This window comes from Chionomys nivalis, chromosome 20 (assembly GCF_950005125.1).
Source record: "Chionomys nivalis chromosome 20, mChiNiv1.1, whole genome shotgun sequence".
Classification (NCBI taxonomy): Eukaryota; Metazoa; Chordata; class Mammalia; order Rodentia; family Cricetidae; genus Chionomys; species Chionomys nivalis.
Window position 1 is genome coordinate 7,667,356 of NC_080105.1, and position 12,670 is coordinate 7,680,025.

Sequence of the window (12,670 nt, forward strand, 5' to 3'; positions counted from 1 at the left end):
CTCCCTCTCCTCAGCCGCCCAAGGATCTAGCTGGGAACATCTCCATGGACACCTGGGAATATCTCTAGAATCAAGTCTCTCGCCAACCCTAAAATGGCTCCCTTAATTAAGAAGGTTCTAAGGTGATATGTAAGATATTTATCAGTATAGGATAGGGTCATTTCAGGTTCCCTCTCCTCAGTTGCCCAAGATACCAGCTGGGGACATCTCCCTGGACACCTGCGAACCCCTCTAGAGTCAAGTTTCTTGCCAACCCTAAGCTGGCTCCCTTAGTTAGGATATATACTTCACTGCTCCCGTATCCTCCCTTCCTATATCCCAACCATCCCAATCCCCCGAGCTCCTCCCATCCTCCCCTTCTCATGTTTCTCATCCCATTTCCCCTTTGCCCCATGCCACCTCACCCGCAAGTTCCCAGTTATTGCCTTGCAATCTTGTCTACTTCCCCTCTCCCGGCGGATGACTATATGATTTTCTTTGGGTTCACTTTCTTATTTAGCTTCTCTAGGATCACAAATTATAAGCTCAATGTCCTTCATTTATGGCTAGAAACCGATTATGAGTGAGTACATCCCATGTTCCTATTTTTGGGTCTGGGATACCTCACTCAGGATAGCGTTTTCTATTTCCATCCATTTGCACGCAAAATTCGAGAAGTCATTGTTTTTTACCGCTGAGTAGTACTCTAATGTGTATATATTCCACACTTTCTTCATCCATTCCTCCATTGAAGGGCATCTAGGTTGCCTCCAGGTTTTGGCTATTACAAACAATGCTGCTATGAACATAGTTGAACAGATACTTTTGTCATTTGATGTGGCATCTCTTGGGTATATTCCCAATAGTGGTATTACTGGATCTTGGGGTAGGTTGATCCCAAACTTCCTGAGAAATCGCCACACTCATTTCCAAAGTGGTTGCACAAGTTTGCATTCCCACCAGCAATGAATGAGTGTGCCCCTTTCTCCACAACCTCTCCAGCAAAGGTTATCATTGGTGTTTTTGATTTTAGCCATTCTGACAGGTGTATGATGGTATCTCAAAGTTGTTTTAATTTGCATTTCCCTTATTGCTAAGGAGGTTGAGCATGACCTTAAGTGTCTTTTGGCCATTTGAATTTCTTCTGTTGAGAATTCTCTATTCATTTCAGTGCCCCATTTTTTTGCCTGGCAATCTTGTCTCCTTCCAATATCAGGAGGATAATTATGTTTTTCTTTGGGTTCATCTTATTTAGCTCCTCTAGGATCTCATAGAGTCAATGTCCTTTATTTAATGCTAGAATCCACTTATGAGTGAGTACATACCATGTTCCTCTTTTTGGGTCTGGGTTACCTCACTCAGGATAGTGTTTTCTATTTCCATCCATTTGCATGCAAAATTCACGATGTCATTGTTTTTTACCGCTGAGTAGTACTCTAATATGTATATATTCCACACTTTCTTCATCTATTCTTCTATTGAAGGGCATCTAGGTTATTTCCAGGTTCTGGCTATTACAAATAATGCTGCTATGAACATAGTTGAACAAATGCTTTTGTAGTATGATAGAGCATCTGTTGGAGGAATGTAATTTCTTATCTAAATGTTAGAGCATATTCATTTTTAATAAAGATTGCCAACAAGGTTACAAAAGGATTGAAATAATTTATGCTCCAGCTGTCATCAATCTTCATTTCCTTTAAAGCCTCTTAGATTGGTCATATCATATTTTATAAAATTATTATTTATCCATTTTGTTATGTGTATTAAAAAATCACCATTAAGACAATAATAATTATGCTGAAATAAACATGAATATGTGTACATATTTTTCTATGCACCTACATATACATATAAATAACATAATATTTTCTTCAACTCAAATATTCAAATAATGTAACTGTTGATTCAGTTAATGTTTGGTAATGATTAAGCATGTTAAAAGTTTGTTATTTTTGGACAATGAGGACTACTGAGAACTGAAGAACAATGGCAATGGGTTCTTGATCCTATTGCATGTAATGGCTTTGTGGGAGCCCAGGTAGTTTGGATGCTCACCTTAATAGACCTGGATGGAAGTGGGTGGTCCTTGGACCTCCCACAGGGCAGGGAAACCTGCTTGCTCTTTGGGCTAAGGAGGGAGGAAGACTTGATTGGGGGAGGGGGGAATGGGAGGTGGTGGCGGGGAAGAGGCAGAAATCTTTAATAATTAAATAAATTAATTAATTAATAAAAAAGTGTTATTTTGACTAATTGGATATGAAATACATTTAAAATTTGAGAATCCTTTCTGATTTAAGGTGAAGAATTTAGTTCTGCTCAGTAAACTTCACAATCTTATCATGAGCACATTCTCTCTTCTTAAATCTGACGTGCTATAAATATCAATTCAATCTAAGCAGCTGAAAACTGTTCACACCTTCCTCCATCACGTGTGTGTCTGTGTGTGTGTATGTATAGAGCAGGTGTAATGCTCAACTATGTTCATATCAGCATTATATGTAATAACAAAAACCCTTAAACTATAAATTCTCATCAAATGAAGAATGCATAAATAAAATGTAGTATGTTTACATAATGGAGTACCACACAGCAGAAAAAATAATGACATCTTGAAATTATCAAATGGATGGATCTAGAAAAAATCATATTGAGTGAGGTAACCCAGACCCAGAAAGACAAATATAATATGTACTCAGTCGTAATAGCTTTTAGAAATACTTCCAGCTGTCATGGGTGCAATATTATTTCTGTGGGATCTTTTAAAAACTAAAATGAAACTTAAGTTTCAAGATTACTATCTGGTACAATTGCATATAGTCTCTGAGTAGTTGGTAGGGTTTTTCTGAAGTTCTTACTTGAATATCTGGCCAGAATGTTGTAAGAAAGCACACCATCAAAGCTAGCCAAGCTGGAATTATCTTGAGCATTTTGTACCTCAAAACCTATCCTAGTGTGGTGGAGATGAGGCTGATACAAGTCATCTGTTATAGAGCTGGAGGTGTCAAAAGGAGTTGGATTTGAAAGAGAGAAGGGAGAGACTAAGATCTGCAATTGGCCTACCTGTTTCCATAGCCTGTAGGGCCTGCTAATCCCAGGGAATGCCTGCAGATGATACGTACTGGGATATCAGTATGAAGAAATATTGGGTGAAGAAATATTGTAGGAGAAGGTCTACATGGTCTGTTGGGTAGGGTTTCAGAGAGGAGGGGCTACTACAGTGGGTATGCTGCTGCAGAACTGGGGATGAGACTGGAGATGGGACTGGGAAGAATGGAGGGAGAGGTAAAGACATTCAGTTAACCGAGCGGCTTCCCTGGCCTGAATGACCTGCAAGTTCCAAAATATTGACCATTTAGCATTAAAAAAACTTCCATGGAAACACTTGAAAATAAACGTTTTCTTTAATATTTTAAAGCAAATAGTTTCAAATTAACATTTCAGCATATTGTAATATTTACACTGTTTTAGTTAATTACAATTTACAAAAGAATTCAAAGACTTTTAGCATGTGACATTATAAAATAAAGACATGAACTGATATAAGACCATTATATAGTTGCTTTAGAACAAAGATTTGTGTGTGATATAACTGGATAGGAAGCAGAAGTCTTGGGGGCATCAGGGACTAGAATTTGCAAAACTTCTGAGATATCGCAATTTAGATTTTCATCCTGAACTAAAACATAATAGAATGCTCTCTATTGTATTGGTCTCTTTAGTTGTATCCCTTAGTGTTTGAAATCATTTCAGAATTAGTAATTAGAACACAGCCCTGGATGAAGAGATACTTTCAAAATTACAAAGATACTCAATATAAATTAGAACTGGAGGTTACTCTCCTGCTTGCCAGTTCCCAGATGAACTTGCAGAGGTTTAATATTACTTATAATTGTTTTGCCAATGTCTCAGGCATATTACTGACGAGTTCCCACAATTAAATTAACCAGTTTTTGCTATTCTGTGTATTACCATGTGGCTGGGCCTTACTGGGAATAATCTGGCATCTTTTTCCTTCAGCGTCTCCCAGACTCCACCTTCTTTTTCCTGTTTGGATTTCCTGCCTAGCTACATTCTGCCCTGCCATAGGCTAAAACAGCTTTATTCATCAACCAATAAAAGCAATATTCATTCACAACATAAGAATGACATCCCGGATCAATAAGTCAGACAGAAAATGTATCAATATTTGTTTGTTTACTCTGGTTCTATATTCATGTTTATTAGTGAATAATTCTGTGTGGTTCTGTTGTTACCTATTCCTGCTCAGAACTTTTCTCAAGCCCAAAGTTCTCCTCAGGGCTGCCTTGACTTTCTTGTTCCGTAAACTATAGATGATGGGGTTCAGCATGGATGTCACCGCTGTATAGAAGAGGGCCAAGAATTTGGCTAGTCATTCCTGGTGAGTAACTAGCCTTGGGCCTCAAGTAGGAAATAGATGCTGAGCCATAGAAGAGTGTGACTACAAGTAGGTGGGAGGAAGAGGTAGAGAGAGCTTTATGGCGTCCCTCAGGTGAAGGCATCAGCAGCACGGCAATCAGAATCCTGACATAGGAAGAAATAATCAGAAAAAATGGGCTGGATATGCAGAGGACTGCCGCCACAAAGACGGCAGCCTTGTTTTGGGATGTATCTCCACAGGCAAGTGCCAGGAGGGGGGGAAGGTCACAGAAGAAGTGGTCTATCTCACAGGGCCCACAGAAGTCCAAAGAAAAAATAAAATTCGTCTGTCCCAACCCTACTATGCATCCCATTCCCCATGAAACCATTGCCAAATGGGCACATACCCCATGGCTCATTCGGGTTGCATACTGGAGTGGGTAGCATAAGGCCATGCAGCGGTCAAAAGCCATGGCTACCAGTAGACAGCACTCAGTTATTCCAAAGAATGAGAAGAAAAACATCTGTGTGGCACAAACCTCCCAAGAGATCCCCCGAGACTCACTCACAAGACTCTGCAGCATCTTGTTTATGACAGAGCAAGTGTAGCCAATCTCCAGGAGAGACAAGTAGGCCGGGAAAAAGTACATGGGTGTGTGCAGGCTGGACTTGTAAAGATGGCAAGGGCTATGAGTGCATTGCCTGTCAGTGATACCAAGAACATGAGGAGGATGAGGGTGAACAGGAGGAAGCACTCTCCAGGGAACTTCAGAGAACTTAGCAATTGCAAAGCGTTTGACAGACAAGCTGTTCTCCAGCCACAGGGAGCAATTGACACTCATCTCCTGGAAGAGAGAAGAGCAAGTCATTAGAAGGATTCTTGCAGGTGGGGGAAATTATTCAATTTAATACTTAAGATCCTCAGTTAAGTCAGAGACAGAATCTTCATCTTCAGCCATAAAATTAATGTTTACAAACAAGTATTTATCATCACAGAGTTTCATATCTAACCTTTTTCTCTGCTTACCACATCAAGTGATTTTCCAACGTGTACTGAACATTATACTGAGTGACTCAGGACTTAGGACAGGTGCTGTACCCTTGTATTCCCAGCCCTGATGAAGCTGAGGCAGGAAGCTTACCATTGGTTTGAGTTCAGCCTCACTTGTGGAGTAAGATATCAGCCAAATAAAAGAAAAGGAAATCATTACTTGTGACTCAATTCTTTTTCCATGCTTTTCATTGACGTGTTATCAATGTCCCCTTGAAAATCTGCTCTCCCACCAACTCTTATCTATGCTTTCCTATTGCTGTGGATACTCTCTCTCCACCCATCTCAGAATGTAGTAGGGCCAGAGTATTCTGTGATTTCTATGGCTAATATTCATATACGTGCCTTAAAACATAATTCCTTCAGCCCGGCAGTGGTGGCGCATACCTTTAATCCCAACACTTGGGAGGCAGAGGCAGGCGGATCTCTGAGTTTGAGACCAGCTAGGTCTACAAGAGATAGTTCCAGGACAGGCTCCAAAACCACAGAAAAACCCTGTCTCGAAAAACCAAAAAAAAAAAAAAAAAAAGAAAAAGAAAAATTATTCCTTCAAGTATGACTTATATTTATGTGAAGATAAAATCAAATCAAATAACATCTTAGAGAGCAGGCTGGTCATGAAGTCACAGAGATCAGACTGCCTCTCTTTCTAAGTGCTGAGATTAAGAGCATATTCCACCATCACACAGCAATTTCCATATCTTAATAGTTCCCATCTTTTAATAGAGCATGCTTTCTTAGTGAGAGTATCATGGTATGCACACTAAATTTCTACTTTCTTATTATTATTCATAAAATTCTATGAATCAGGGCATTGAGTTTAATAAAGAAAAAAAGAGTAAAAGAGATGTGGTCTTGATATGTAGTACAGGCTGGCATCAAATTCCCAAATTCCCTGCCTCAGTCTCTGGAATGGTGGGGTTCCCACAGTAAGTCATTGTGCCTGGCATGATAGAAATTTCTCTTTAACCTTTCACTCAATGGACCTCACATTACAATTCCATCAAACTGCTTGGATTTTGCATGTGTAGTATTTATACACTTCATTTACTCTTTGTTCATTTTCTCACTGTATGGCTTCTGTGTCCTTGCTTCATTGTTTATCTATCTAGTAAACTCTTCAGTTCCAGTATAACTTTGTCTTTTTTCTGAAAAATCACACAACTCTTCCACCTAGCAGTCACACTCCACGCTTTTCTCACTAAAACTGATAAATTAGCATCTACCACTGTGGTATTGATTACTTCTCATTTCCTTCTGAGTACAGCCTTATACAGAGACTGTGTACGGACTTCACTTTCTATCATTATATTTTCCATCTTTAACAATCCATAAATTCTCATGTAATGAGAAGTCTCCCAGCATTCTGTTCTGTCCACTCCACCTATCTAAGCTGCTGTCCTATCAAAGGGCCAAGGCAGTTTTTTTGTTATTAACCAATGACCTTCCTCCATCATAGAGTGAAATACAGGTTCACTCTGGGAAGACTGTGTATCAGTTAAAATCTTAGTATAGACAACAATGCAGATAACACTGTTTAAACTCTGTTCTTTAATTTGACCACTTATTAAAAGGGGCTGAGAAAGAAATCTATTCCCCCATGAGACTGCTTTAGTGAGAACTACGTTACTTCCCTAAAATCACTTTTAAAGTGGTCAGGTGCTGAATGCTTACTAGCCACACAGGATATAAACAGGATGTATGTCTACGCACAGCCATACTATATTTACCTTTGTGTACACTGTATTTTGGGAAAACTCACACCACAGTCGGTAATCTTTGCTCCTATCATTAATTGCTCTCTAAATTATAATTTTTATTTTGTGGATAATGGAAAAGCAAGATTACTTAAAACCTGCATACACATATAAAAATGGTGCCTGCATCTTCTTTCCTGAGAGGATATAAATGTGTATAATGCATTATTGTATTTATTAGATAGATATTTACCTGTGTATGCAGAAGTTCTAAAAACTTAAGTGTAGAGAACATGTGGGCTGACTTAAAGTTCTGATGAGCACGAAGCAGGAAGTCTGGGATTACTTGGACTCTCAGGGAATTCAGATCTTGTAAAAATAGCCAAAACACTGGGTATTCTGTTGTGATGCTTTTTATACTTACTTCGAAGTATTATAAACTTTCCTGTGTACTATATTAAATTCAAATATCTATATTTCTCATGTATTTTGTATTGACAAAATCCACATGTGACTGAACAAAGGAAAATAATCCAAGAAGCCAACCCAGAAAGAGTTATGTTTTAAATTTGAAATATTTTCTTAAATACGCTGCACTTAGTAGTAGTTTCTATATTTGTATAATAAGCTCTCCATATACAGAGTGTGGTCTTGAATCTTAATTAAATTTTCAGGAACTCAGTTTAGGAAATGCAACCAGAATGATATATTTTCATCTCAATCCGTGGAGAGAAAATTATTTACTCAGAAGGAGTATCAAGATTCTTGAGAAAGAAATAAGGGTCAGAGTGCTCTGGTGTAAATATCCTATCTGCCTCTCACCTGTTACATTTTCTTGACCTTAATTTTGGAATCACTGGTTCCTTGTAAGCACTACATGTTGTAATCTTCCCCATCTTTCTAGTTAAGCAATTTTAAGTGGTTTTATACCAATAATCAGCTCTATTTTATACATAGGCCTTCAGTGTTATAATGTGTGCCTTAAGAACTGGTAAGGTCTGGAGGTTCACTTGGCAACTAACTATATGCAAGAGATGGTGCACGAGATGAGAGGATTTTGATATCTTACAGTCTTGGTTTTGCATGATACACTACACATCTCAGAGCCCCAAGTCAAGCTCACTATACGTTTTTCTGCTTTGTGAATGATACAGGTGAAAAACATCATTTCCCAGAGTCACAAGGTTAGGAAAGTTCATTGGTGGATTCGGTTCCTTGTCTGATCTTATAAGCTATGACACACTGTAAGATACTGTTTCTGAAACAGTGCATTGTCTGCAGGTAGAAACTGTCAGGAAGTGAAAGAATTTCTGTAGATTGAGCAGGAAAAGATAATTAGGATGCTTACTCCCATTTTCCCGGTTTTACCACATTCACTCACCAAGGACCACTTACCCAACTGAATTACACTTTAGGTCAACCCAGTAGAAAGAGTAGGATCGCTTGATTAGATTACAATGTACCATATAACTTGCGTATCACAGTGACAAAATGAATTCTAATTTACCAGGAAACAAGTGATTAATAGCAATAGAAAGCTGTTTTCTGAGGTGGATGCTGAAGTCTGCACAAATTATAAAAGTCTTAACAGAAGCAGACAGTAAGTAATTAGAATAAAAATAACAGGAAAATGTTTTGAGTATTAATTATCCTTTTATATACTTTAATTCACCCTCCACAGGCCCGGCTTGATAAATTAACTGTGCCACCTACCTCCAATCACAGTACTTGAAGAGATAATTAAGTAGTTTCTGCTTCTGATAAGCTACTCCAGACTTTCTCTTCATCCTTTCCTTACTGCATACAGGGGACACACACAATCTCCATCCTCATCTCTACATTGTTTTGAAAAGCTTTTGTTATCATAAAAAACCATGCCTGATGTCAACAAGATTGTGTCTCAGGAGAGAGGACCATGTCCTTCAAGGCAATGTCCCAGTATCACAGATGCACACACACACACAAAAAAAAAACCCCACAAACACACACATTACTACTCATAGAACACTTCTTCTTTTCTGGAAAACAATGAGATCTATGCATATTATACTAAAGTTCTTCTGTGTTCCGAGTCATTTCCATTTTACTCTCCCCAGGAGACTCACACTCTCTTCTCACTGGTGAGTATCAGGAGTCACTGCATTGACCTCCTGAAAGTCCTTATGGATAGGCCATAGCTCTGGGCAGAGCAGCCTCACTCTGCAGCAGCCCTTTCTCCTGAGAAATAGTTCTATCAAAAACATCTGAATCACCTCATCCACAAGGAGGATGTCCCAGTAGCCTAACCATCTTTCCACTGCATCAGCTTTGCCACAGGCAAAAATTGGGAGCATGGGGGTTGGGACGCGATGAGGGCAAGGGGAGAGGGGGAGAAAGAAGGGAGAAGGGGAGGACTGGGGAGAGCTTGGGAGAGTGGGATGATTGAGATGGAGGAAGGGCAGATATGGGAGCAGGGAAAAAGATATCTTAATTAAGGGAGCCATTTTAGGGTCGGCAAGATACTTGACTCTAGAAGGGTTCCCAGTCCCAGATGTCCAAGGGGATATCCCCAGCTAGGTCCTTGGGCAGAAGAGGAGGGGTGCCTGAACTGGCCTTATCCCATAGCCAAACTAATTAATATCTTGAATATCACCATAGAACCTTCGTCCAGCGATGGATGGAGATAGAGACAGAGATCCACATTGGAGCACTGGACTGAACTCCCAAGGTCCAGTTGAAGAGCAGAAAGTGGGAGAAGATGAGCAAGAAAGTCAGGACCGTGATGGGTTCATTCACCCACTGAGATGGTGGGACTGATCTAAGGGAGCTCACCAAGGCCAGCTGGACTGGGACTGAAGGAGCATGTGATCAAACCAGACTCTCTGAATGTGGCTGACAATGGGGGCTGACTGAGAAGCCAATGATAATGGCACTGGGATTTGATTCTACTGCATTTACTGGCATTTTGGGATACTAGTCTGTTTGGATGCACACTTTCCTAGGCCTGGATGGAGTGGGGAGGGCCTTGGACTTCCCACAGGGAAGGGTACCCCACCCTCTCTTAGAACTGGAGGGGAGAGGGAGGGTGAATGGAAGAGTGGGAGGGAAATGGGAGGAGGGGAAGAGGTGGAAATTTTGAATGGTATTACTTATACAACAAAAATTAAAATAAAAATAAAAAAGAAAGTGCAATGACCAAATTATTCATCTGTTGTTTTCCAGTTGTATCAAATCCATCATTTCTTTATTTCTCTTTTAATTAAAATGGATTTTTCTCTCATAAAATATGTACTGATTACAGTTTGTCCTCCCTCTACTACTCCCCCTCCCTCTCCATCCTCCCTCCCCACAAGATACACTCCCTTCTGTCTCTCATTAGAAAAGAACGGGTTTCTAAGTGATAACAACCAAACATGATGAAATTAAATACAAGATAAGACAAAAACCATCACATAGAAGCTGTACAATGAAAAATCAATAGAAGGAAGAGCTCAAGAAAAGGTACAAGAACCAGAGACCCACTCATTTGCACATTCAGGAATCCATGAAAACACTAAACTGAAAAGCTCTATTATATGCACAGAGGACCTGGCGCAGACCCGAGTAGGATCTGTGCCTGCTGCCACAGTCTGCGTTCATATAAGCTTTGCTCAGTTGGTTCAGAGCCTTCTTCTCTTGGTGTCCTGCATCTCCTCTGACTTTTCCTCTTTTTGCCTCCTCTTCCTCTGGGTTCTCTGATCTCTGAGAGGAGAGTTTGACGAATATTTTCCATGTAGAGCTCTGTGTTCCAAGGTTTTTCTCTCTGTGAAACGTCTGTCCGTGTGTCTCTGAATTTGTTTCCATCGCTGCAGCAGGGAAGCTTCTATGATGACTGAATAAGGAAGGCTCTGATCTATGAGTGTGGCAGAATATCTTCGAGGGTCATTTCGTTCTTACTTTTATTTTTGCTTTTGAGCATTAGCATTTTTATCCTAATCCCTGGTTCCTGGACACTCAAGCAATGCCGCATAATCAAACCATACATTGGATAATTACTCCCACAATGCACTGCATTGTGCCACTGTTGAGCCTTAGTATATCGTATAGGCAGGATAACAAAGTTTTGTGGCTGGGCTGGTATATCCATTTCTCATTTGGTAGCCTGTAGAATACTTCCTGTACCAAAGATATTAGATCATGGGGGTAAAAGTTCTACATAGGCACCAGCTAGATGTCTCCAGTCCAATGAGTTGTGTGGGAATTGTACTCTACATACATGATGTGAATTTTTTTAGCTTGAGATTTTGTGGGATTCCCAAAAGCTGGAGATGGGGTGTCTCTGACACTTTTGCCTTCTTTTGGAACTCTATTTCCTCTGCTGGGTTGTCCTAACCAGCCTTAATATGAGGGTTTGGATCTAGAAATAAAGCATCTTTTTATATACTGTTCAACTGATATTACTGGGAGGCCTGCTCTTTTCTTAAGAGAAGCTCAGGAGCCATGGGTCTCGGGGAGAAGAAGAGGGGGGATGTTGGGAAGAGTGGATGCTGTGGTCAGAAAGTATTTTATGAGAGAAGAATAAATAAAAAGAAAATCAGATGTATCCCTAGTTACCTACTTGTTATTGCTATGTCCCTCAAATTTGCCCACTCACTTACAAATTCATTGATGGATTAGTTAACTGATAAGGTAAGTGCATCATATTCTGTCACCTCTCAATGATGCTGCAAGGTTGGAACTAAGCCTTCAGCACAGGAGCCTTTGGGACATTTTAAAAGAGAAACCATAATAGGAACAGGTAAACATGAAGGGCTAACTTTATGCCATAACCAGCTCTCATAATTAAGTGGTTAAGAAGGTATCCCTAATAGATAGATTCCTCCTTTTTGAGAGACTATAGAGAATCAGTAGGAGAAGGATGCTCACGAGTCCACAATTGTACTATTAAGGATGTGGAATGTTAGTATAATGACTATACTTTACTCACTATATTTTTTAAATTTTAGTTTTGAGATTACAATATAATTATAAGAATTTTCCCTCTTTTTCCTCCTTCCAAGTCATCCCATACACTCCTTCCTGCTCTCCTTCAAATACATGGTCTTTTCTTTTACTAATTGTTATTGGATGCACATATGCATATACATTTCTGAATATAATCTGTTGGGTACATATAATGCTACCTATGTGTGTTTTGTTTTGTTTTGTTTTGCTGACTGGCACTGGACAACAAATTCGTATGCTCTTCCCTGGGGAAACAATTTCTTCAGCTCCAAAATTTTCTAGTTGCCTATAGTTCTTTGTGTAGCGTTGAGAACTCATGGGCTTTGCCTTTTTCGGTTTGGCATGTCCGTTGGTATATGCCCTGTATTCTTGACCACAATACTTCACTTTTGTTTTTATGTAATCAGTAATTGAGGGACTGTGATTTTAAACTTAAGTATCAGAAAAAGAATACTTTCTATTCTTTAGTGTCTGAAGTTTTCAGATCTTCATTTTCAGAACATGCCTTCACCATGAATGGCACAGTGGATTAGTGACCACCCAGTTGTCAGGAGAGTCTTCTAGCACTGTTACTGTGCAGTCAATGTCTCTCTAGATGAAG

The 12,670-nt window shown here is 39.6% G+C and overlaps 2 pseudogenes; both read right to left on the reverse strand.

Annotated features, from left to right (window-relative positions):
* The window catches only part of LOC130862662 (non-receptor tyrosine-protein kinase TNK1-like), a 618,047-nt pseudogene that overhangs the window by 265,422 nt on the left and 339,955 nt on the right, over positions 1 to 12,670 (reverse strand).
* On the reverse strand, positions 4,232 to 5,201 carry LOC130862673 (olfactory receptor 10C1-like; annotated as a pseudogene).